This window comes from Dendrobates tinctorius, unplaced genomic scaffold (assembly GCF_039654945.1).
Source record: "Dendrobates tinctorius isolate UK_male_01 unplaced genomic scaffold, ASM3965494v1 ptg000119l, whole genome shotgun sequence".
Lineage (NCBI taxonomy): Eukaryota > Metazoa > Chordata > Amphibia > Anura > Dendrobatidae > Dendrobates > Dendrobates tinctorius.
This window is the reverse complement of record NW_027361787.1, coordinates 1,596,457-1,620,609: the sequence shown is the minus strand read 5'-3', so window position 1 is coordinate 1,620,609 and position 24,153 is coordinate 1,596,457. Positions and strand designations below refer to the sequence as shown.

At 46.4% G+C, this 24,153-nt stretch overlaps 1 protein-coding gene across 1 annotated transcript in view; it reads left to right on the top strand.

Moving 5' to 3' along the window:
* Positions 1-24,153, top strand: part of LOC141101541 (uncharacterized) — an 83,354-nt gene that overhangs the window by 28,908 nt on the left and 30,293 nt on the right.

Sequence of the window (24,153 nt, the reverse complement as noted above, 5' to 3'; positions counted from 1 at the left end):
TATGATGTGTCCAATCTCATCTGGGATCTGTTCCTGCTGTCCAGCTGGAGTAATCTGCTCCCTACTTCAGCCAATTGGAAAGTACCACACCCTACTAAAGCGCAAAGCACATGGCCGGAATCTGCCAGATACAGCGCTGTCTCCTCTGGTTCAGTCCTCTGTGCTCAGCTTGCGGCTTGTGTATTTGTCTCCTGCAGTGACTGTGGCCCGTTTACTGTCTACTCTTGTGTCTCCTGATTCTGTATTCTGTCCTTCTGGTTCTGACCCAGCTACCTGACTATTGTTCTTGCCATCTAACACCACAGAATAGCAGGTAACACCATGGTCCAAGCCTAGGGGTCCCAGTGTAAGTCCAGATCCATGTAAGGGTGTTATAGGGCGATGAGCAAGGCAATCCTTGGGATATGGAAAGCAGAGAAGATAGAGCCAAGCATGTTCATGGTGGACATCTTTTGAGCTGCCAGGTGACCATGAACAGTGCTCCCAATACATTGTGTCTGCAAACTATTCCAGCTAGATCTGCATTCAAATAGCTAAATGGCGCTCCTTCCCTTCTGAACACTGCCATGTGCCCAGACAGTAGTGTACAATCGTATGTAGGGTATAGTGCGAAGCTGGAAAATAATTTGTAAGATCCATTTGTTTCCTATTATCCTCTGTGAATAATTTACCACCACATAAAGTGACACACGTCAGATATTAATAATGGGGTCTGATTAGGACCACAAAACTGGCTGCAGGAAGAGGTTAAATCAGAGGATTTTGGACACTACTGTAATCAAACACTGTGACTATAGACAATAACATCTACTGAAATGATCAAACTCCACAGTCTCCATCAGTAATAAATGAGCAGCTAGTGGTGAAACCTCTCTGGGTAATTAGAGTATGGGGCTCGGTGACCTCACAATCTAAACTATCGTAAGGTCCAATATTTTCTATCAGATGAGTTTCATGAAGAAATATTACACATTTATAGAGAACTGTGTATAATAGTGCAGAGCTGAGATGTCTTAAAGGGAACCTGTCGGCAGGATTGTGCTCAGTAACCTACAGACACTGTCAGGTCAGCGCCGTTATACTGATTACAATGATACCTGGTGATGAAATCCGTCTTGTGGTTGTTGTATAATCTGTATTTGTAGTTTTCAGTTAATGAGATTCTCGTGCTCTGGGGCGGGGCTGGGGTGGGGCTGTGGGCGGGGCTTTATGTGGTGCTCTGATTACATATTCATCTGTATTGGCTTATGACAGGTCGCTGACCCCTCACTGACCTGCCCCCCATTATAATAGTGATGAAAACATAGCTAGAATCAAAGGTAGATATAACAATCATATTTCTTGATTAGAGATACTCTCCAATAATCATGAAAAGCAATAATGAACCTTTGGGAGCTTAGATCGCTAGAATAGAGTCAAAAGAAGGTGTGTGTATAAGTAAAGTCATAAATTCCATCTTATCCCTGCTTATCAAAAAAAGTATGACAAAGCCTTTATTTAAATCCACCAAAACAGGGCATATAAATATACATATAAAATGCTCCACACCTTATGTACAAAAACTAATAAAATCAGGCGGACAGCAACACAACCATGGTGCGGCCACACAGGCATGAGGTAATTAAGACAGAGAGCAACACGATGTGATAGTAACCTAAGAGGAGTATTACATGTGCGAAGCTCCCTTAATCACACATGAACATGAAAAGAGGCATTTAGAAAGACAATCAAACCGCAAATGTACATTCAGCAGATAAACACTGGCAAATATAGGAATACGTATGCACACCACATATTGCCAAAGTGACAGAGTATCGTTCCGTATTATATTACCATAGACACATGTATTGTGGAGAGAAAAAAAGTAACAAAATATGAAAGCCAATGCTCACATGAGATTGAACCAAACCCTCTTACCCATGTTCAAAGATGCCTGTGCGCCACGCCAAGGCCCCGACGCACGTTTCGCTCTCGCTTCCTTATTTTTGATAATCTATAGATGACTATTGTGAGGGTTAGAAAAAGATTACAGCCAGCAAAACGTCACCAGTGGTGGCGGTGCCTGCGCAGTAGCACCTACAGTGGGGAAAAAAAGTATTTAGTCAGTCAGCAATAGTGCAAGTTCCACCACTTAAAAAGATGAGAGGCATCTGTAATTTACATCATAGTTAGACCTCAACTATGGGAGACAAACTGAGAAAAAAAAATCCAGAAAATCACATTGTCTGTTTTTTTTTCATTTTATTTGCATATTATGGTGGAAAATAAGTATTTGGTCAGAAACAAGCAATCAAGATTTCTGGCTCTCACAGACCTGTAACTTCTTCTTTAAGAGTCTCCTCTTTCCTCCACTCATTACCTGTAGTAATGGCACCTGTTTAAACTTGTTATCAGTATAAAAAGACACCTGTGCACACCCTCAAACAGTCTGACTCCAAACTCCACTATGGTGAAGACCAAAGAGCTGTCAAAGGACACCAGAAACAAAATTGTAGCCCTGCACCAGGCTGGGAAGACTGAATCTGCAATAGCCAACCAGCTTGGAGTGAAGAAATCAACTGTGGGAGCAATAATTAGAAAATGAAAGACATACAAGACCACTGATAATCTCCCTCGATCTGGTGCTCCACGCAAAATCCCACCCCGTGGGGTCAGAATGATCACAAGAACGGTGAGCAAAAATCCCAGAACCACGCGGGGGGACCTAGTGAATGAACTGCAGAGAGCTGGGACCAATGTAACAAGGCCTACCATAAGTAACACACTACGCCACCATGGACTCAGATCCTGCAGTGCCAGACGTGTCCCACTGCTTAAGCCTGTACATGTCCGGGCCCGTCTGAAGTTTGCTAGAGAGCATTTGGATGATCCAGAGGAGTTTTGGGAGAATGTCCTATGGTCTGATGAAACCAAACTGGAACTGTTTGGTAGAAACACAACTTGTCGTGTTTGGAGGAAAAAGAATACTGAGTTGCATCCATCAAACACCATACCTACTGTAAAGCATGGTGGTGGAAACATCATGCTTTGGGGCTGTTTCTCTGCAAAGGGGCCAGGACGACTGATCCGGGTACATGAAAGAATGAATGGGGCCATGTATCGTGAGATTTTGAGTGCAAACCTCCTTCCATCAGCAAGGGCATTGAAGATGAAACGTGGCTGGGTCTTTCAACATGACAATGATCCAAAGCACACCGCCAGGGCAACGAAGGAGTGGCTTCGTAAGAAGCATTTCAAGGTCCTGGAGTGGCCTAGCCAGTCTCCAGATCTCAACCCTATAGAAAACCTTTGGAGGGAGTTGAAAGTCCGTGTTGCCAAGCGAAAAGCCAAAAACATCACTGCTCTAGAGGAGATCTGCATGGAGGAATGGGCCAACATACCAACAACAGTGTGTGGCAACCTTGTGAAGACTTACAGAAAACGTTTGACCTCTGTCATTGCCAACAAAGGATATATCACAAAGTATTGAGATGAAATTTTATTTCTGACCAAATACTTATTTTCCACCATAATATGCAAATAAAATGAAAAAAAAACAGACAATGTGATTTTCTGGATTTTTTTTTCTCAGTTTGTCTCCCATAGTTGAGGTCTACCTATGATGTAAATTACAGACGCCTCTCATCTTTTTAAGTGGTGGAACTTGCACTATTGCTGACTGACTAAATACTTTTTTCCCCCACTGTATAATAAGTAAAAGATAGATGCTACTGGACAGGGGCCACTGGTGACATTTTGCTGGATGTAATTTTTTTTCTAAGCCTCACAATAGCCACAATATTATAGACATTATCACCAATAATATCAATGCTATTATATGCATTATGTAATAATGGGGGGCAGGTCAGTGAGGGGTCAGCGACCTGTCATAAGCCAATACAGAGGAATATGTAATCAGAGCATCACATAAAGCCCCGCCCACAGCCCCACCCACAGCCCCTCGCCAGAGCATGAGAATCTCGTTCACTGTTAATCAAATATATAAAGCTCAAAGTGTGTGTATGTGTGTATGTATGTATGTATGTATGTGTGTGTGTATGTCCGGGATAGGCATCCGCACCGTCGCAGCTACAGCCACAAAATTTGGCACAGTCACACGTCTGGACCCCGAGAGCATCCTAGGCTATGTTGTGAGGTGAAATTTTAATCCCGCGCGTTCCAGTTCACCAAACAATTTTGCCCCTATCTACATACTGGGGGAAAAAGTGTGTGCGCGTCAAGCCCCGCCCCTCATTATGATGTCATAATGCCCCTATTTGCATACTGGGGAAGCAGTGTGTGCGTATCAAGCCCCGCCCCTCATTATGATGTCACAATGGTTGCCATGGCAACGCTGATGTCATCATAGGTTGCAAGCCCCGCCGCCACTCATTATGATGTCATAATAGTTGACTATGGGATGGAGGATGTGTGATGGGTATATGGGCACTGGACTATGGGATGGAGGATATGTATGACGGGTATATGGGCAAGGGACTATGGGATGGAGGATGTGTGATGGGTATATGGGCACTGAACTATGGGATGGAGGATATGTATGACGGGTATATGGGCAAGGGACTATGGGATGGAGGATATGTATGATGGGTATATGGGCACGGGACTATGAGATGAAGAATGTGTGATGGGTATATGGGCATGGGACTATGGGATGGAGGATATGTATGATGGGTATATGGGCATGGGACTATGAGATGAAGGATGTGTGATGGGTATATGGGCATGGGACTATGGGATGGAGGATGTGTGATGGGTATATGGGCACTGGACTATGGGATGGAGGATATGTATGACGGATATATGGGCACGGGACTATGGGATGGAGGATGTGTGATGGGTATATGGGTATATGGGCACTGGACTATGGGATGGCAGATATGTATGATTGGGAATATGGGTATATGGGCACTGGACTATGGGATGGCGGATATGTATGATTGGGAATATGGGTATATGGGCACTGGACTATGGGATGGCAGATATGTATGATGGGTATATGGGCACGGGACTGAGATGGCGGATATGTATGATGGGTATATGGGCACGGGACTATGGGATGGAGGATATGTATGACGGATATATGGCACGGGACTATGAGATGGCGGATATGTATGACAGGTATATGGGCACGGGCATGGGATGGAGGATATGTATGATGGGTATATGGGCATGGGACTATGAGATGAAGGATGTGTGATGGGTATATGGGCACTCGACTAGGGCATGGCGAAGATGTATGATGGGTATATGGGCACGGGACTATGGGATGGAGGATATGTATGATGGGTATATGGGCATGGGACTATGGGATGGAGGATATGTATGATGGGTATATGGGCATGGGACTATGGGATGGAGGATGTGTGATGGGTATATGGGCACTCGACTATGGGATGGAGGATATGTATGATGGGTATATGGGCACGGGCCTATGGGATGGCAGATATGTATGATGGGTATATGGGCACTCGACTATGGGATGGCGAATATGTATGATGGGTATATGGGCATGGGACTATGGGATGGAGGATGTGTGATGGGTATATGGGCATTCGACTATGGGATGGAGGATATGTATGATGCGTATACGGGCATGGGACTATGGGATGGAGGATGTGTGATGGGTATATGGGCACTCGACTATGGGATGGAGGATATGTATGATGGGTATATGGGCATGGAACTATGGGATGGAGGATGTGTGATGGGTATATGGGCATGGGACTATGGGATGGTGGATATGTATGATGGGTATATGGGCACTCGACTATGGGATGGCGAATATGTATGATGGGTATATTGGCATGGGACTATGGGATGGAGGATGTGTGATGGGTATATGGGCACTCGACTATGGGATGAAGGATGTGTATGATGGGTATATGGGCACGGGACTATGCGATGGAGGATGTGTGATGAGTATATGGGCATGGGACTATGGGATGGCGATTATGTATGATGGGTATATGGGCATGGGACTATGGGATGAAGAATATGTATGATGGTTATATGGGAATGGGACTATGGGATGGAAGATGTGTGATGGGTATATGGGCACTCGACTATGGGATGGAGGATATGTATGATGGGTATATGGGCACGGGACTATGGGATGGAGGATAATTATAATTTGCTATAACTAACCACAGTTAGTTACTGTGCCCGGGCAGCACCGGGGTCTTCAGCTAATTACAAATAAAGATTAAACAACAACCACAAGACAGATTTCATCACCAGGTATCACTGTAATCAGAATAACGGCGCTGACCTGACAGTGTCTGGAGGTTACTGAGCACAATCCTGCTGACAGGTTCACCTTAAATTTAGATCTCAGACATTTGGAAGCGGCAATGGAGAGATTTTTTTCAAGACTATCAGGGAGTTACAGACTCACATAAGTGAGGCCGGCCGATCCCACCACAATCAAAATATCATACAGAATAGAGAGTCAAGGGTTCAGTGCACACTCATAAGATGTATAATGCAGAATTTCATTTATTACAGTCCAAAAAACTGGTCTTACAAATGAGCAGTAGTCATAAACATAGTAACCAAGGTTGTAAAAAGGGACAACAGCTACATCAGACATTTCGCCCCTCCCGGGTCTTACTCACTGAATCACTAACAGAAAAGAATAAAATGTAAATACAACGAAACAGACAAAACTGTAAGTACGTACAAAAGAATAAGTAACATAAAAGGTAAGACCCGCTCATTTGTAAGAGCAGCTTTTTTTGGACAGTAATAAATGAAATTCTGCATTATAAATTATATGAGCGGTGAACCCTTGACTCTCTTTTATTTGGGACTTATCAGTCTGCTACACCAGCACCTCCCCTATTAGATTGTGTGCGCCTCAATACTATACCTCTGCCATCATACAGAATGAACAGGTAAAAAAGACATAATTTATTACTCTATGTAACATCCCCAACAACAACGTAAATATGAAGGGAGAACTCCATCACTAAAACAGGGTTGCCCTCATTGTGGCGGCACGGTGGCTCAGTGGTTAGCGCTGCAGCCTTGCAGCGCTGGGGCCCTGGGTTCAAATCCCAGGGCCCAACATCTGCAAGGAGTTTGTATGTTCTTCCCCGTGTTTGCGTGGGTTTCCTCCGGGTACTCCGGTTTCCTCCCACATTCTAAAGACATACTAATAGGGAATTTAGATTGTGAGCCCCATTGGGGACAGTGATGATAATGTGTGTGCAAAAACTGTAAAGCGCTGCGGAATATGTTAGCGCTATATAAAAAAAAAAAAATAAAAAAAAAATAAAGATTTATGGTGGATCATTGGAGCCACTGTGAGTCCTGACCAGAAGAGTAGAGAAAGTATTAGCGCCCCCATTTCAGGAGAGATTGTGCAGTAATCTGAATTCCTTAGGATCAAAAACAATGGAATTTATGACGTGGAGAGAATCCATGACACCAGGGCTGGAGCCAACACATCTCCTGCAGGCGGGAATAAATGTATATTACAGCCCTCAGCCACGCACAGCTTAGAGATCTATCAGGGCACAGGTGGAATGTTTGTCCTGGAGATTATCACAATCCTCCTGGAAGTTAGTTGGTTTTAATACAAATTGAAAAGTCAGGATAAACGGAAACTCTGCTGTTATTATACAGAAATTCACACTTGGCCTCACTGCACATTTACTGGTGTCGCTCATAAAAGGGAAGATTGGCCAGAAAGACTGGACCTGGTCTTGTAGGGACCATGAGACATTCAGCAGCACAGAAGGGAGAGAAGATTCATCCGATAAGATCTCAGGGATCTAGGAAGCCAACAGCATCATTACCCTCCGCTCAGTGGCGTAGCGTGGGGGGGGCGGGGGGGCGGTCCGCCCCAGGCGGCACGTGTGTGGGGGCGGCGCGGCAGGAGCACATGTATAATATGTATAACACTGACCCCCAGCAGCCGGTAACGTTGCTCCAGCACAGAGCTGCTGTGATCTACTAAGCGTCCTGTCTCTTCATCACAATGCGAGAGCTGCTTTATCGATTGCTCTGCCTTCGTTTACATGCGCCTGCTTGATTCAGCTCGATTGCTCACGTCTGGATCTGTGTACAGCGTGGGACAGGGAATATCAAGAGCACCGATAGCTGCTTTTTCCGGTAAGTGGGTCCGGGGCTCCCTGGTTTGGGGTATATTCCCAGCAAGTGATGTATTAGGGAGGTTTGCAGCCGTCAGTGGGAAGCTGAAGATGCAGTTTGGGCTCTTGTTGTAGTAGCTGGGCCTGTGCCCGGTACTTAGAGTCAGGGTGCCCGTATGCCCCAGGCTTGTGCCCTGTCTTGCTAGCAGTTTTGCTATGTACTTACATTGCACTGGCAGATGTGCATTCTGGGCAGCAGTGTGTGTGGTATTAGGGGGGCTGGTGTGCTGGCTGAGTGGTCTTCAGTCTGGGGGCGAGTGGCATAATGTAAGGGTTTCACCCAGTGGGGCTTACTCTGCCTTTTCCTTTGGACCTTAGTAGATATGATGTTCACACCATTCCCTGTATATATTCATGTTGTGTGATTCCATCATTCTGCAAATGTACATTTTCCCGCTTGTGCCACTGCAGCGTCATCTAATGAAAATAAACGGTAAGTGCCCCGTGCGTGGCTCGGCGTTGCCCATGAATGTGCACGTGGGGTGAATCATTGTGCACCGCTCACCTAATTTGTCTGTGTGGTACAGGCACAACACTGGATCCACAATGCAGCTCCAACCACTACGACCACTAGTTCCAAGGCTCGTAAGTGTTGGAGCTGAAGGTATACTGCTAAGTGAAGAAGACAGCCTTGCTGCATAGACTTGCACTGTCAGTGGGTGTAATGTGTCCAGAGACTGGTTAAAAAATTAATTTTATTGAAACGACACGTTTTGGAGTTGATCTAACTCCTTTATCAGGTTACATTAAACAGAATGTCAGCTCTGATTTAGAAATAAGTATTTATATAACATGTATTGATAAAGGGCAGAGGTGTCATCCTGTTTAAATGTACATGATGAAGGAGTTGGATCAGCTCCAAAAGGCATTGCTTCAATAAAACTTTTAATCCTTTCTCTGAACATCTCACATCCACTGGCAGTCGTCAATCGATGCCGAAATATTTTTTTTTCTTCACTTCAAGGTTAACTGCAGCATCATTATCAAAGAAATCTATGTCTCAGCTGCCCTGACATTCACACTGGTGATTTGGGGACTCTTATTCTTGAGATTAGTGGGGATCCTTAAAGTTAGACCCCCCCCCCGCAATCATATTATAATTTATCCTGTAGGAAGGTCATAAATGTGTATTGGAAAACGCTTTAGGGAAAAATGTGTTTCCTTCATGCACCTGCTAGTGTCCGCATATTGAGGCAAATAAGGTGTCATTGTTGACTTGTGATGGTTCAAACTTCACTATAAATTTCTGAATTCATTCAGTCATGAAGAATATTTTTAAGTACAACAAGTACATCACATGGATAAGACAGAATATTTCAGTGCTTCTGGTGACAATAAAAGGACGTTTGATACTCTGATTCTCTCAAGTCTTTATCGAAATGCTGCAGAACCAGTCTAAGGGATCTTCCACACATCCTCACAGTTCAGGTACCAGAAATAACAGTACCAGAGATATCAGTGTATGTGTGTGTGTGTGTAATACATGCACCACCCGTGTGCTACATCAGTGTTACACGTACCAGTGCCTGGGAAGCAGCAGTACTGTTTTCGCTGTTCCCTGGTGCCAGGTGCTGACGACCGCTCTCATCAGTCTCCCCTGCTCTGCTGCCGATCAGCACTAGCAAGGGAGAATGCTGATAGTTGCTTTGAACTGATAATAGCGAGAGCAGGGGTGACTGACGGGACTACTCCTCCCATAAGTCTACATCTACCGCTAATAACAGTGAGATCAGGTAGCAGCTGATGGTGTTAGGGGCTGGCGGAACACACCAAATAATAAAGATGGTATAAGGTGCGTTCGCAGCCCGGGTTCCACCGTGCAGAGTAATGCTGCTCAGTAATGGCGGAAACTATATGGTGTTGTACTAACTAGACACCGGCGGGTTAACCGCTGACCCGGTGTGTACAAAAGCGGGCTCTGTTACCTCACAGAGCCACACTACCGGTAAACATAAATGCTGAAGCCTGTTCAAGCTCACAGAGCTCGGCAATGAGGAGCGCTCTGCAAATGGTCACAGAACTCAGCCCCAAGGACATGGGCTTAGAGTCCCTCTAGACCTGCAAAGCAAGCGGCGCCTCAACTGCAAGGCCAGCAGTAGATGCACTACAGATATAGCGTGCAAGTGTGCGCAGCACCGCTCTGGCGGACACCAGTAATCGACCTGGGTTGAGCTAAGATAATAAAACAACTTTACCCAAGTTTCGAAAATAATTTGTACTTTCTGTTTTTTTTCTGTCACATTATTAAAAATTATTATTAAAAAAGCCACTAGGTCTTCATCCAGCATCATCAAGCTAATACATATATATATATATATATATATACAGTATATATATATATATATAGAGAGAGAGAGAGAGAGAGAGAGAGAGAGAGAGAGAGAGAGAGAACTGCAAGAAGATGAAAGTCTTGAAATTTAGAAATAATAACAGCAGAGTTAGTAGCAGACTAAAAATTAGATCTCTGAGTGTAGTGTGGGCTCTTCGGATGCTTCCGGATTATCAACGACCAAAGGGGCGGCAAATTTTTCGACTGCCCCGGGCGCCACAAACAGTTGCTACGCCACTGCCTCCGCTTTCTCTTACAGGCCCAGCATAAGATTTTTCTTCAAGTGATTTTCTATCTTGTCAGCACATTCTACGTACGCTGTCATTTGGCTTTATAGTTACAGATCTGGGCAGGTAACGGTCAACGTCTCCAAATCCCAGGGGGTAGGTGGATCCTCCAGGTGGGAAGTTCTATAGAAAAGGGCTTTCAATGCCCAAAGTCATTTGAACAGTTTTGGGTGGAGGAGAATGTTGTGGTCTAGAGGCAAAATGGTGATCATGGTAATACGGCCGGACTACACCACCGATAAAGCAGCCACAGCCGGTGACTGAGAGGAATCTGTGACTTCTCTGCATTCAGTGGTTACTACTCACCCGGGTAGTCATATGTGGGAATCTCCTCTTTACACCGCTCATCACCTCTCACATATGTCTCTGTAGTATTAATATGGGTCAGATCTTCACCCTGAAACAAATATTGTAAAAGTCACCGACAGATGGAGAAGTCCCATCTATGATCAGCTCTAATCCTGCCATCTCCACCGTTCTCATTACACAAGTATAAAACATATAATACTGGTGGATAAAACAAGACTGAGCACAAGACCTTCACAGCCGTCTACACATCATAGGGGAGATCTCCTGACACCTTCTCTCCGTCTACCTGATGATCCTGAGGAGCACTGGGATCTTCTTGGTTACAGTCCTGTGGAAGAAGAGGACGGGGACATCTCTCTGGTGTTGTCCTCTTACTGGATAGATCTGGAGGAAACACATACAGGGACTGAATTCATTCTTTACATACAGATAATTATAAGCCGTGTGTATTTCATAGAATCATAGAATCATAGAATCATAGAATCGTAGAGTTGGAAGGGACCTCCTGGGCCATCTGGTCCAACCCCCTGCTCAAAGCAGGATTCGCTAAATCATCCCAGTCAGATGTCTGTCCAGCCTCTGTTTGAAGACTTCCATTGAAGGAGAACTCACCACTTCTCGTGGCAGCCTGTTCCACTCATTGATCACTCTAACTGTCAAAAAGTTTTTTCTAATATCTAATCTGTGTCTCCTCCCATTCAGTTTCATCCCATTGCTTCTAGTCTTTCCTTGTGCAAATGAGAATAAAGTTGATCCTTCTACAATGTGACAGCCCTTTAGATATTTGTAGACAGCTATTAAGTCTCCTCTCAGTCTTCTCTTTTGCAAACTAAACATTCCCAAATCCTGCAACCTTTCCTCATAAGACAGGGTTTGCAGACCGGTCACCATTCTGGTCGCTCTTTTCTGAACTTGCTCCAGTTTGTTGATGTCTTTTTTAAAATGTGGTGCCCAAAACTGGACACAATATTCCAGATGAGGTCTGACCAAAGAGGAGTAGAGGGAAATAATGACTTCACGTGATCTAGACTGTATGCTTCTGTTAATACATCCTAGAATTGCATTTGCCTTTTTTGCTGCTGCATCACACTGTTGACTCATATTCAGTCTGTGATCTATTAGTATACCCAAGTCTTTTTCACATGTGCTGTCACTTAGCCCTATTCCTCCCATTCTATATATGCTTTTTCCATTTTTATTGCCCAGATGTAGTACTTTGCATTTCTCCCTGTTAAAAACCATTCTGTTAGTTGCTGCCCACTTCTCCAGTTTATTTAAATCTTTTTGAATCCTCTCTCTCTCTTCTCTAGTATTAGCTATCCCTCCTAGCTTTGTGTCATCAGCAAATTTAATCAGTTTACCCTCAATTCCTTCATCTAAATCGTTGATAAAGATGTTGAACAATACAGGGCCCAGGACAGAGCCCTGTGGTACCCCACTTGAGACATTCTTCCAACTGGATGTGCAGCCATTTACGACCACTCTTTGGGTCCGATCACTAAGCCAGTTATGAATCCACCTAACAGTTGCCTTGTCCATTCCATACTTAATCATTTTTTCAATAAGGATTGTATGAGAGACTTTGTCAAATGCTTTGCTGAAGTCAAGATATACTATATCTACAGCATTTCCTTGATCCACCCAATCAGTGATACCGTCATAGAAGGAAATTAAGTTAGTCTGACATGACTTATTAGTTACAAACCCATGCTGACTCTGTTTAATCACTTCATTCTTATCCAGGTATTGACATACATGTTGTTTAATAATTTGTTCAAAGATCTTTCCTGGTATAGAAGTCAGACTCACCGGCCTATAGTTACCTGGGTCCACCTTCTTCCCCTTTTTGAAGATAGGAACAACATTTGCTCTTCTCCAGTCTTCTGGCACTTCTCCTGTTCTCCAAGAATTTTCAAAGATTATAGAGAGGGGTTCAAAAATTTCTTCTGCTATCTCCTTCAGTACTCTGGGGTGTAATTCATCTGGACCTGGAGACTTGAATTCATTTAGGCTAGCTAAGTGTTTCCTCACTATCTTTCTGTTTATAGATATCCTGGATTCTTCTATTCCCTTAATAGGACAGTGAATAACAGTTGATGTTACATTTCCTTTCTGAGAGAAAACAGATGCAAAATAGGAATTTAAAAGTTCAGCCTTCTCAACATCCTGTCTTACCATTTCATCATTTTCATCCTGTAAAAATCCTATAGCATCTTTGACTTTTCTTTTACTTTTGACATATCCCCAAAATCCTTTATTATTGCTTTTGACATCTCTTGCAAGCCTCAATTCATTTTCAGCTTTAGCTAATCTGATTTGTGCCCTGCAGGTTCTGCAGACAGCATTATATTCTTCTTTAGATATGCCTCCCTCTTTCCATTTTATAAACATTTTTTTCTTCCTTTTTAGCATGTGCTTAAGTTCTGTGTTCATCCATCCTGGTTTCCTTAACTGCTTCCTATTCTTTCCTCTTTTCGGAATTGTTAACAACTGTGCTTTGAGAATTTCATTTTTCAAGATTTCCCATCCTTCCTGGACATTTTTGTCTTTAAGGATATCCAGCCATTGGATCCCTCCAATTCTCTTTCTGAATCCCTTAAAATCTGCCTTTCTGAAATCTAACCTTGACGTCTGAGTCTTCACAGGTCTTCGGCCTCTAGTTATCCAAAATTCTAAAATAGCATGGTCGCTACCTCCTAGGGTCCCAGCCACTTTTACCTCCTCAACCATTTCCTCCCTGTTTATAAGGATTAGATCCAAGGTAGCAGTTCCCCTTGTTTTCTCCCTTACCTTTTGGAAGATAAAGTTGTCAGCAAGAGAGGATAAGAATTTCCTTGACCTGTTAGTTTTGCCTGAGAGAGATTCCCAACAAATGTCTGGATAGTTGAAATCTCCCATGACAACTATGTCATATTTTTTGGAGAACTTGGCCATTTGATGCATAAAGAGTTCATCCATAGCTTCAGCTTGCACAGGCGGCCTGTAGTAAATGCCTACAATGGTGTCCTTTCCATTGTTCTGTCCTTGTATTCTTACCCAAACAGTTTCCACAGAACTCCCAGTCTCTGAAGCTTCAATCTCTGTGCAGATATACGCGTTTCTAACATACAATGCGACACCCCCTCCTCGTTTATCAAGTCTGCTTCTTGCAAATAAGTTGTATCCTTCTAGTCTTGTATTCCAATCATGTGTATTGTCCCACCAAGTTTCAGTGATTCCAATGACATCATATTTCTTTTCCTGTGTTAGTAGTTCCAATTCTCCTTGTTTGTTGCCCATGCTTTGTGCATTAGTATAGAAACATTTTAGTTTGTGATTGGTTTCTCTTTCTCCAATATTTTTATTAATTAGATTCTTTCGTCTTTGTTCTTCCTTTCCACTTCTAATAGTAGAGTTCTCAATAGCATTTGTCAGGTGTATGGCTTTTTCTGGTCTTTTGCTTCCCTTCCCATGTTGTTCTAGTTTAAAGCTCTCCTTACAAGTGTAGCAAGGCGACTTCCAAATACATGCTTACCAGTCTTCGTAAGGTGCACCCCATCTCTAGCAAGTAGTCCATCGTATAAGTAGTTTACTCCGTGATCCAGAAATCCAAATCGTTGCTGACGGCACCATCGACGTAGCCAGTTGTTCACCTGCAGAATCTTATTCCACCTCCTTGTTCCATGGCCATCCACTGGGAGGATGGAAGAGAAGACCACCTGCGCTCCCAGTTCTTTCACTTTCTTGCCTAAGTCTTCAAAGTCTCTGCAGATGGTTTCCAGGTCGTTTCTTGCAGTGTCATTTGTCCCCACATGTAGTAGCAGGAATGGGTAGTCATCTGTAGGTCTGAAGAGTCCTGATATCCTGTCAGACACATCTTTAATTTTTGCACCTGGAAGACAACACATTTCTCTTGAAGTTATATCCGGTCTGCAGATAGCGGCCTCAGTTCCTCTCAACAGGGAATCCCCCATGACCACCACTCTCCGTTTCTTCTTCACAACATTTTTCTTTCTCCATCCAGGAGGACTCTGAAGGCGTACAAGGTTGCTGCTTGTTGGCAAAGTCTTATCCTGATGTATTTCTTCATTGTTTTCTTGCGTGAGAGCCTGGTACTGGTTTCTGAGCAGTATGGGTGCTGACTGCCTCCTGATCCTCCTGCTTCTCTGGGTCACATGTCTCCATTCCTCTGTTTCTTCAGGTGCACTTCGAATTTCTTCTCTTTCTGTAACATGAAGAGATAATTCTGCTCTGTCCAAGAACTCTTCACCTTCCTTAATGATCTTCAACGTAGCTAACCTCTCTTCGAGATTTTGCAACTTTTCCTCCAACAGGGACACAAGCTTGCATTTGTGGCATGTGAAGTTTGGCTTTTCCACTGGTAAGTCTGTGAACATGTAGCAAGAAATGCAGCTCACCAAATGGCTCCTGGCCTCTTCCATCTTGAGATTTCTTAAAAACGATGAAAGACTCTTCACTTATCCCAGAAGGCACTGGGAATATGCAAATGATCTCCTCAAGACTCTTCCCCTGGTTTTCCGATTTCCTCTTTTCAGCTGCAACGGCCAAAACCCAGTGATCGTTGAGCTCGCGGAGACTCTTCACTTATCCCAGAAGGCACTGGGAATATGCAAATGATCTCCTCAAGACTCTTCCCCTGGTTTTCCGATTTCCTCTTTTCAGCTGCAACGGCCAAAACCCAGTGATCGTTGAGCTCGCGGAGACTCTTCACTTATCCCAGAAGGCACTGGGAATATGCAAATGATCTCCTCAAGACTCTTCCCCTGGTTTTCCGATTTCCTCTTTTCAGCTGCAATGGCCAAAACCCAGTGATCGTTGAGCTCGCGGAGACTCTTCACTTATCCCAGAAGGCACTGGGAATATGCAAATGATCTCCTCAAGACTCTTCCCCTGGTTTTCCGATTTCCTCTTTTCAGCTGCAACGGCCAAAACCCAGTGATCGTTGAGCTCGCGGAGACTCTTCACTTATCCCAGAAGGCACTGGGAATATGCAAATGATCTCCTCAAGACTCTTCCCCTGGTTTTCCGATTTCCTCTTTTCAGCTGCAACGGCCAAAACCCAGTGATCGTTGAGCTCGCGGAGACTCTTCACTTATCCCAGAAGGCACTGGGAATATGCAAATGATCTCCTCAAGACTCTTCCCCTGGTTTTCCGATTTCCTCTTTTCAGCTGCAACGGCCAAAACCCAGTGATCGTTGAGCTCGCGGAGACTCTTCACTTATCCCAGAAGGCACTGGGAATATGCAAATGATCTCCTCAAGACTCTTCCCCTGGTTTTCCGATTTCCTCTTTTCAGCTGCAACGGCCAAAACCCAGTGATCGTTGAGCTCGCGGAGACTCTTCACTTATCCCAGAAGGCACTGGGAATATGCAAATGATCTCCTCAAGACTCTTCCCCTGGTTTTCCGATTTCCTCTTTTCAGCTGCAACGGCCAAAACCCAGTGATCGTTGAGCTCGCGGAGACTCTTCACTTATCCCAGAAGGCACTGGGAATATGCAAATGATCTCCTCAAGACTCTTCCCCTGGTATTTAGTCCTGTCTATTACCTGGTGATGTGAGGGGCTGGGGAACCTCCATTATGACGTTCTTGTACAGATCTCTGTGTCCTTCTAAATACTCCCACTCCTCCATGGAGAAATAGACAGCGACATCCTGACACCTTATAGGAACCTGACACATACAATGATACCGTCATCCCCCGATCCCTTCATAGTGTTACTGTATAATGTCCCAGCATTCCCAGCAGTGTCACCTCTCCAGTCAGCAGCTCAATCATCTTGTAGATGAGTTCTAGGATCTTCTGGTCATTGATGTCCTCATGGATCAGGGGGTGAGGTGCAGGCCCCGTGATTGGGCTCAGGGGTCTTCCCCATCCCTCAGACACAGGGTCCTGACAGCGATCACTAGAGGTCTTCTTCACCACTGTGTAATCCTGGTAATGGAGAGACACATTAATAAATCTCACTACAGACATTTCCAGAGTCCTCACCTCTCCAGTTCTGTCCATCTGTTATTCCCATAGATAAGAATGATGTAATGTGACGTCATCAGAATCTCTCACCTCTCCAGTGAGACGGAAGAGGATCTCTAGGGTGAGGTGTAATATCCTCTCCGCCATCTTGTCTCTGTCCATATCCATCCTTGATGGGGAAATCAGGAAAATTCTCTTCTGTAGAAGATCTTCCCTGAGAGGATCCGATATTGTAGAGACCTGAATGAGAAGATGATCCGATGTAACACCATAAGAATCCTGTGTAATAATACAATTACTGGAGATAATAAGGGAAACATATGAGGAGATTTATTATCTTACAGGGTTTAGTTTTCTTCCCTGACATCTACTAATAAAACCTATATATTTAGGCCACAGACAACAAGCAGTTTCCTCCTCGGAGTCGGCAGCTGAACACGTTCCTCATAGACTCATCAACGTCACCATCAATTCCCATCAGAGTGAAGGAACATCGCTCCTCTATTCAGCTCTATGGATCGAGGATGAAATCCACTGCGGCCCCTGCAAGAAAAGAGCGAAGTCTGGTGAGACCCCCGAGGCCGGAGATTTCTACAGCTGCTCTGTGAGCACAGGACCTGTGATGAGGTCACAGGAGGGGAGGAGTCAGGGGTCACATGATCAGGGGCCTCAGTGTGGGCAGGACTCTGCTGTGCTCGTTGTCATGGTGCTGGATGAGGGGAAGTTTCTGTGTGGCGTCAGGAGGGGTTTACAGGGTGGATGTAGCGGAGCTGTGTGTGTACAAGGTGTACGAAGCGGAGATGTGTGTGTACGAGGTGTACGGAGCGGAGCCGTGTGTACGAGGTGTACGGAGCGGAGCCGTGTGTGTACGAGGTGTACGGAGCAGAGCCGTGTGTGTACGAGGTGTACGGAGCGGAGCCGTGTGTGTACGAGGTGTACGGAGCGGAGCCGTGTGTGTACGAGGTGTACGGAGCGGAGCCGTGTGTGTACGAGGTGTACGGAGTGGAGCCTCGTGTGTACGAGGTGTACGGAGCGGAGCCATGTGTGTACGAGGTGTACGGAGCGGAGCCGTGTGTACGAGGTGTACGGAGCGGAGCCATGTGTGTACGAGGTGTACGGAGCGGAGCCGTGTGTATGAGGTGTACGGAGCGGAGCCGTGTGTGTACGAGGTGTACGGAGCGGAGCCATGTGTGTACAAGGTGTACAGAGCGGAGCCCTGTGTGTACGAGGTGTACGGAGCGGAGCCGTGTGTACGAGGTGTACGGCGTGGAGCCGTGTGTGTATGTGGCGCCCCTGAGGCTTCAGTCGCCACAGAGGTACTGCACCTCCTAAGGTGTAGTGCCCCACCATCCACGTATGGTGGGAACTCCTGACCACACTCCACACCTGCACCCCACACACAGGATAGTTCAGCAGGGACCCATCCATGCTTTATGCTGGAAAGTTCATAGGTTGCCTTTTGTGGTCCCTGGCTTCGTAACACGAGAGGTGCTGGGGAGGCGGGTGGAGTTAGCTATAAAAGAAGGGGAAGAGTGAAAGTTAACAGACAGAGAGACAGTTAGTTGGTTAGCGGAGAGAGAAGATGGGTGTCTGAGGGACGTGCTGCAGCAGGTCCCAGTGATCTGGGCTGCTGGCATGAGAAAGACCAGAGAAAGAGACTGATAAGATTGATCATAGAATCATAGAATCGTAGAGTTGGAAGGGACCTCCTGGGCCATCTGGTCCAACCCCCTGCTCAAAGCAGGATTCGCTAAATCATCCCAGTCAGATGTCTGTCCAGCCTCTGTTTGAAGACTTCCATTGAAGGAGAACTCACCACTTCTCGTGGCAGCCTGTTCCACTCATTGATCACTCTAACTGTCAAAAAGTTTTTTCTAATATCTAATCTGTGTCTCCTCCCATTCAGTTTCATCCCATTGCTTCTAGTCTTTCCTTGTGCAAATGAGAATAAAGTTGATCCTTCTACAATGTGACAGCCCTTTAGATATTTGTAGACAGCTATTAAGTCTCCTCTCAGTCTTCTCTTTTGCAAACTAAACATTCCCAAATCCTGCAACCTTTCCTCATAAGACAGGGTTTGATAACCTAACCTTCCATAAGAGAGATAGAACAGATCGGAACAAAGGAGAATAGAAGGACGATGGGAAGCAGGTTGAGAAAGAGAGAGAACCCTTCCAGTCCAAAGAGCGTAAAGGCCGGGGCCCGGTCCTCGAGGTTGATTGGATCTTTATGTCTGGCAACAGACACTGGAGGAGTAGTGAGCCGCTAACGCCTTGCTCCCCTCATAGACTTGGGACACAACAGCAACTGAATAGAGAGCTGGGACGCAGTGAGGAGTCCCCAAAGCAGGCTACAGCTGTCTGTCATACAAGTAAAGACTAGGAACACCTAGTGAGAGGCATTCCAGGATAACTAGGTACTGAAGTGCTTCGCACCTAAAGGCGCATTGGAGGAGTCGTTCAGTGAAGGTACATATTGGTGGAGTGTGGAAGGGAGAATCCTATCTGGCCTGGAGGTTGGCTGGAGCCCTGACCCGGAGAACACAGTACAGAGGCAGGCGTGTGTGTGAACTGCAAAGAGTGAGTAAAGCCTTGGAACCGCACACCCTGTGTCCTCCAGTTATTCCAGCACCGCTACACCTGGGTAACAACATCTACCCCATCCTGCGCCTCTCCTCATCCATTGCACCTACACTGCCCTGGGACTACAGCTCCACCTGTGGGAGCTATACCATCTCTGTTGCACCACACCATCAGTCCCAGCGGATCTGTATGCAGCGTTGGCCTAACACCATACTTGCCAAACACCATGGGCGGCGTCACAAACTATTCTCCCATTAACTACACCACCGCCATTGACATTGGGCGCCCAGGGCCACGGACCGGGTCACCGCTGCTGTGACACATTCCCGCCTTGACACCGGCCCGGTACCGAGTAACCCCACAGCCCTTGGAGGGCGACCCATGTACGATGTGTACGGAGCAGGGTTGTGTGTGTACGAGGTGTACGGAGCGGAGCCGTGTGTGTACGAGGTGTACGGAGCGGAGCCGTGTGTGTACGAGGTGTACGGAGCGGAGCCGTGTGTATGAGGTGTACGGAGTGGAGCCGTGTGTGTATGAGGTGTACGGAGTGGAGCCGTGTGTGTATGAGGTGTACGGAGTGGAGCCGTGTGTGTACGAGGTGTACGGAGAGGAGCCGTGTGTGTACGAGGTGTACGGAGCGGAGCCGTGTGTACGAGGTGTACAGACCAGAGCCGTGTGTGTACGAGGTGTACGGAGCGGAGCCGTGTGTGTACGAGGTGTACGGAGCGGAGCCGTGTGTGTACGAGGTGTACGGAGGGGAGCCCTGTGTGTACGAGGTGTATGGAGCGGAGCCGTGTGTGTACGAGGTGTACGGAGCGGAGCCGTGTGTGTACGAGGTGTACGGAGCGGAGCCGTGTGTGTACGAGGTGTACGGAGTGGAGCCGTGTGTACGAGGTGTACGGAGCGGAGCCGTGTGTGTACGAGGTGTACGGAGCGGAGCCGCGTGTGTACGAGCTGTACAGAGTGGAGCCGTGTGTGTACGAGGTGTACGGAGCGGAGCCATGTGTGTACGAGGTGTAGGGAGTGGAGCTGTGTGTGTATGAGGTGTACGGAGCGAAGCTGTGTTTGTGTGGACCCCTCTGTGTACTCTGTATACCCCCATCTTCAGTCACAGACCCCTCTGTGTACGCTGTATACCCCCAGCTTCGGTCTCAGACCCCACAGTGTACGCTGTATATACCCGTTTACCCCCATCTTCGGGCGCAGACCCCTGTGTACGCGGTATACACCCGTATACCCCCAGCTTCAGTCGCAGACCCCTCAGTGTGCTCTTTATACACCCGTATACCCCCAGCTTCGGTCGCAGACCCCTGTGCACACTGTATACACCCATATACCCCCAGCTTCAGTCGCAGACCCCTGTGTATACTGTATACACCTAGCTTCAGTCACAGACCCCGCGTCTCTCACACTATATACACCTGTATACCCCAGCTTCAATCTCAGATCCCTGTGTGCTCTGTATACACCCGTATACCCCCAGCTTTGGTCGCAGACCCCTGTGTATGCTGTATACACCCGTATACCCCCAGCTTCGGTCGCAGACCATTCTGTGTACACTGTGTACACCCGTATACCCCCAGCTTCGGTCACAGACCCCTCCGTGTATGCTGTGTACACCCGTATACCCCCAGCTTCGGTCACAGACCCATGTTCACTGTATACACCTGTTTATCCCCAGTTTTGGTCGCAGACCCCTGTGTACACTGTATACACCCATATACCCCCAGCTTCAGTCGCAGACCCCTGTGTATACTGTATTCACCTGTATACCCCCAGCTTCAGTCACAGACCCCGCGTCTCTCACACTGTATACACCTGTATACCACCAGCTTCAGTCTCAGAACCTGTGTGTATGCTGTATACACCCGTATACCCCCAGCTTCGGTCGCAGACCACTCTGTGTACGCTGTACACACCCATATACCACCAGCTTCGGTCACAGACCCCTCTGTGAACGCTGTATACACCGTATACCCCTAGATTTGGTCACAGCCCCGTGTTCACTGTATACACCCGTATATCCCCAGCTTTGGTCGCAGACCCCTGTGTATGCTGTATACACCCGTATACCCCCAGGTTTGGTCGCAGACCCCTGTGTACACTGTATACACCTGTATACCCCCAGCTTTGGTCACAGACCCCCCTGTGTATGCTGTATACACCCGTATATCCCCAGCTTTGGTAACAGATCCCTGTGTACATTGTAGAAAAATATTCAGGATTGAGAGTCCTCAGTGGTTGATACCTTTTAATGGCTAACTGAAAAGATGGTAATACATTGCAAGCTTTCGAGACTACTCAGGTCTCTTCATCAGGCTAGACTAATACAAAATCTGAAGTCACATATTTATGCACAGTACGGCCTAGAAAAAATGCAATAGATAAGACAAGTGACGTGAAGCAGAACTATCAATATGGGAGAGGGAGAAACATAAATATAAACATTGGACCAGTTCATAGATAAGGAGTCCGGATGTTTTATGGTCCTCTGATTGGGGTCTAGTTCTGTGTTGTGATGCCCCCACAAGGTTTTAAAAGGAAATTCCTTAATTGATGTAAAAAGACATAAATCCATGCGACACATTCATTCCAGCACTGAGAGTGTCAAAGGTCGTCATAAATTTGTACTCCCAAACTCGTCTCTCTCTCTGAGAATTGAAGTTACCTCTCAATACCAGTAATTTCATATCCACGCTGCTGTGATCAGGGATACAGAAATGTTTTGCCACAGGTAGATCCATTCTTTTTTCTCTTATTGTGTGACGATGAGCATTCATCCTTGTTCTAAGCTTTTGCTCTGTCTTCCCCACATACAGACCCCCAGTTGGACATTTAGGACAAATAATTAAGTACACCACATTAGATGTAATGCAGTTGAGAGTACCTGGGATCTTGTAGTCCTGATGTGAGTTGGGGATCTTTATCTTGTCCGTGGTCATTATAAATGGACAGGTTTTACATTTTTTCTGGTTGCAAGGAAAGGTTCCTGCAGCTGTTGGAGAGGACAGGGAGCTTCTGACAATGATGCTTCTTAAATTTGGGGGCTGCCTAAAACACAGCAGTGGGGGGTCTGGAACAATGGATTTTAATCGGGCATCTTTTTGTAGTAAAGGTTGCAATTTCCGTGCAGCTCCCCTTAGCACCTCCAGATTTGGGTTGTAGGTGACTACTAGAGGCACTCGGTTATTTTCTTCTTTAGCTTTGTAATGTAGCAAGTGATTCCTTGACATTCTGGTGGCTCTTGTAATTTGGTTTTCAATTGTTCTTGGATGGTAACCCTGACTCAAAAAGGTCTTTTTGAGGCGACCAAGGTGTTTGTCTCTATCCATGGGGTTGGAACATATACGATTGTATCTGATGGCTTGGCTATAGATAATAGAGTTCTTTATGTGTTTTGGATGGAAACTGTTCGTGGAACGTCTTTAGCTGTTGCTCAGACTCCGTCCAGATGATTAAAATATCATCAATGAAGCGGTAGTAGGCCAGTACACTGTATACACCCGTATACCCCCAGGTTTGGTCGCAGTCCCCTGTGTACTCTGTATACACCCGTATACCCCCAGCATTGGTCGCAGACCCCTATGTATGCTGTATACACCCGTATACCCCCAGCTTCGGTCACAGACCTCTCTGTGTATGCTGTATACACCCGTATACCCCCAGCTTCGGTCGCAGATCCCTGTGTACTCTGTATACACCTGTATACCCCCAGCTTTGGTCGCAGACCCCTATGTATGCTGTATACACTCGTATACTCCCAGCTTTGGTCGCAGATCCCTGTGTATGCTGTATACACCCGTATACCCCCAGCTTCGGTCACAGACCCCTCTGCGTATGCTGTATACACCCGTATACCCCCAGCTTCGGTCACAGACCCCGCATCTCTCACACTGTAGAATTGACACCGGACACACACGGTAAAACTGCGGTCGTCGGTCTCTCATCTCTCACACTTATACTAATAACTAGTGTTGAGCATTCCGATACCGCAAGTATCGGGTATCGGCCGATACTTGCTGTATCGGAATTCCGATACCGACTTCCGATATTTTTTCAATATCGGAATTCGGCATCGGAATCGGAAGTTCAGTTGATTGACGGCCTGACGTCATCATGATGCGCGGTGTGTGCGCATCATGATGCGCCGTCATTTCGGGCCTTCCGGGGGTCTCTGCCGGCCTGCCGGGGGGCTGTGCCGGCCTGCCGGGGGGCTGTGTGGACTGCCCGGGGTCTGTACCGGCCTGCCGGGGGGCTGTGCTGGCCTGCCGGTGGTCTGTGCACCCTGTGGGGGTCTGTACCGGCCTGCCGGGGGGCTGTGCCGGCCTGCCGGGGGGCTGTGCTGATGTCCGGGGGTCTGTGCAAGCATCGTCCGATGGGACTACAAGTCCCATCGGGCGATGCCTGCTACCATGACAGTGATTGACACATTAGCCAATGATGGGACAGTAGTAGTCATCTTAAAAAAAAAAAAAGTCCCTAGTCCCACTTTATGCCATTGCTGCGTGGGAATTTCCCA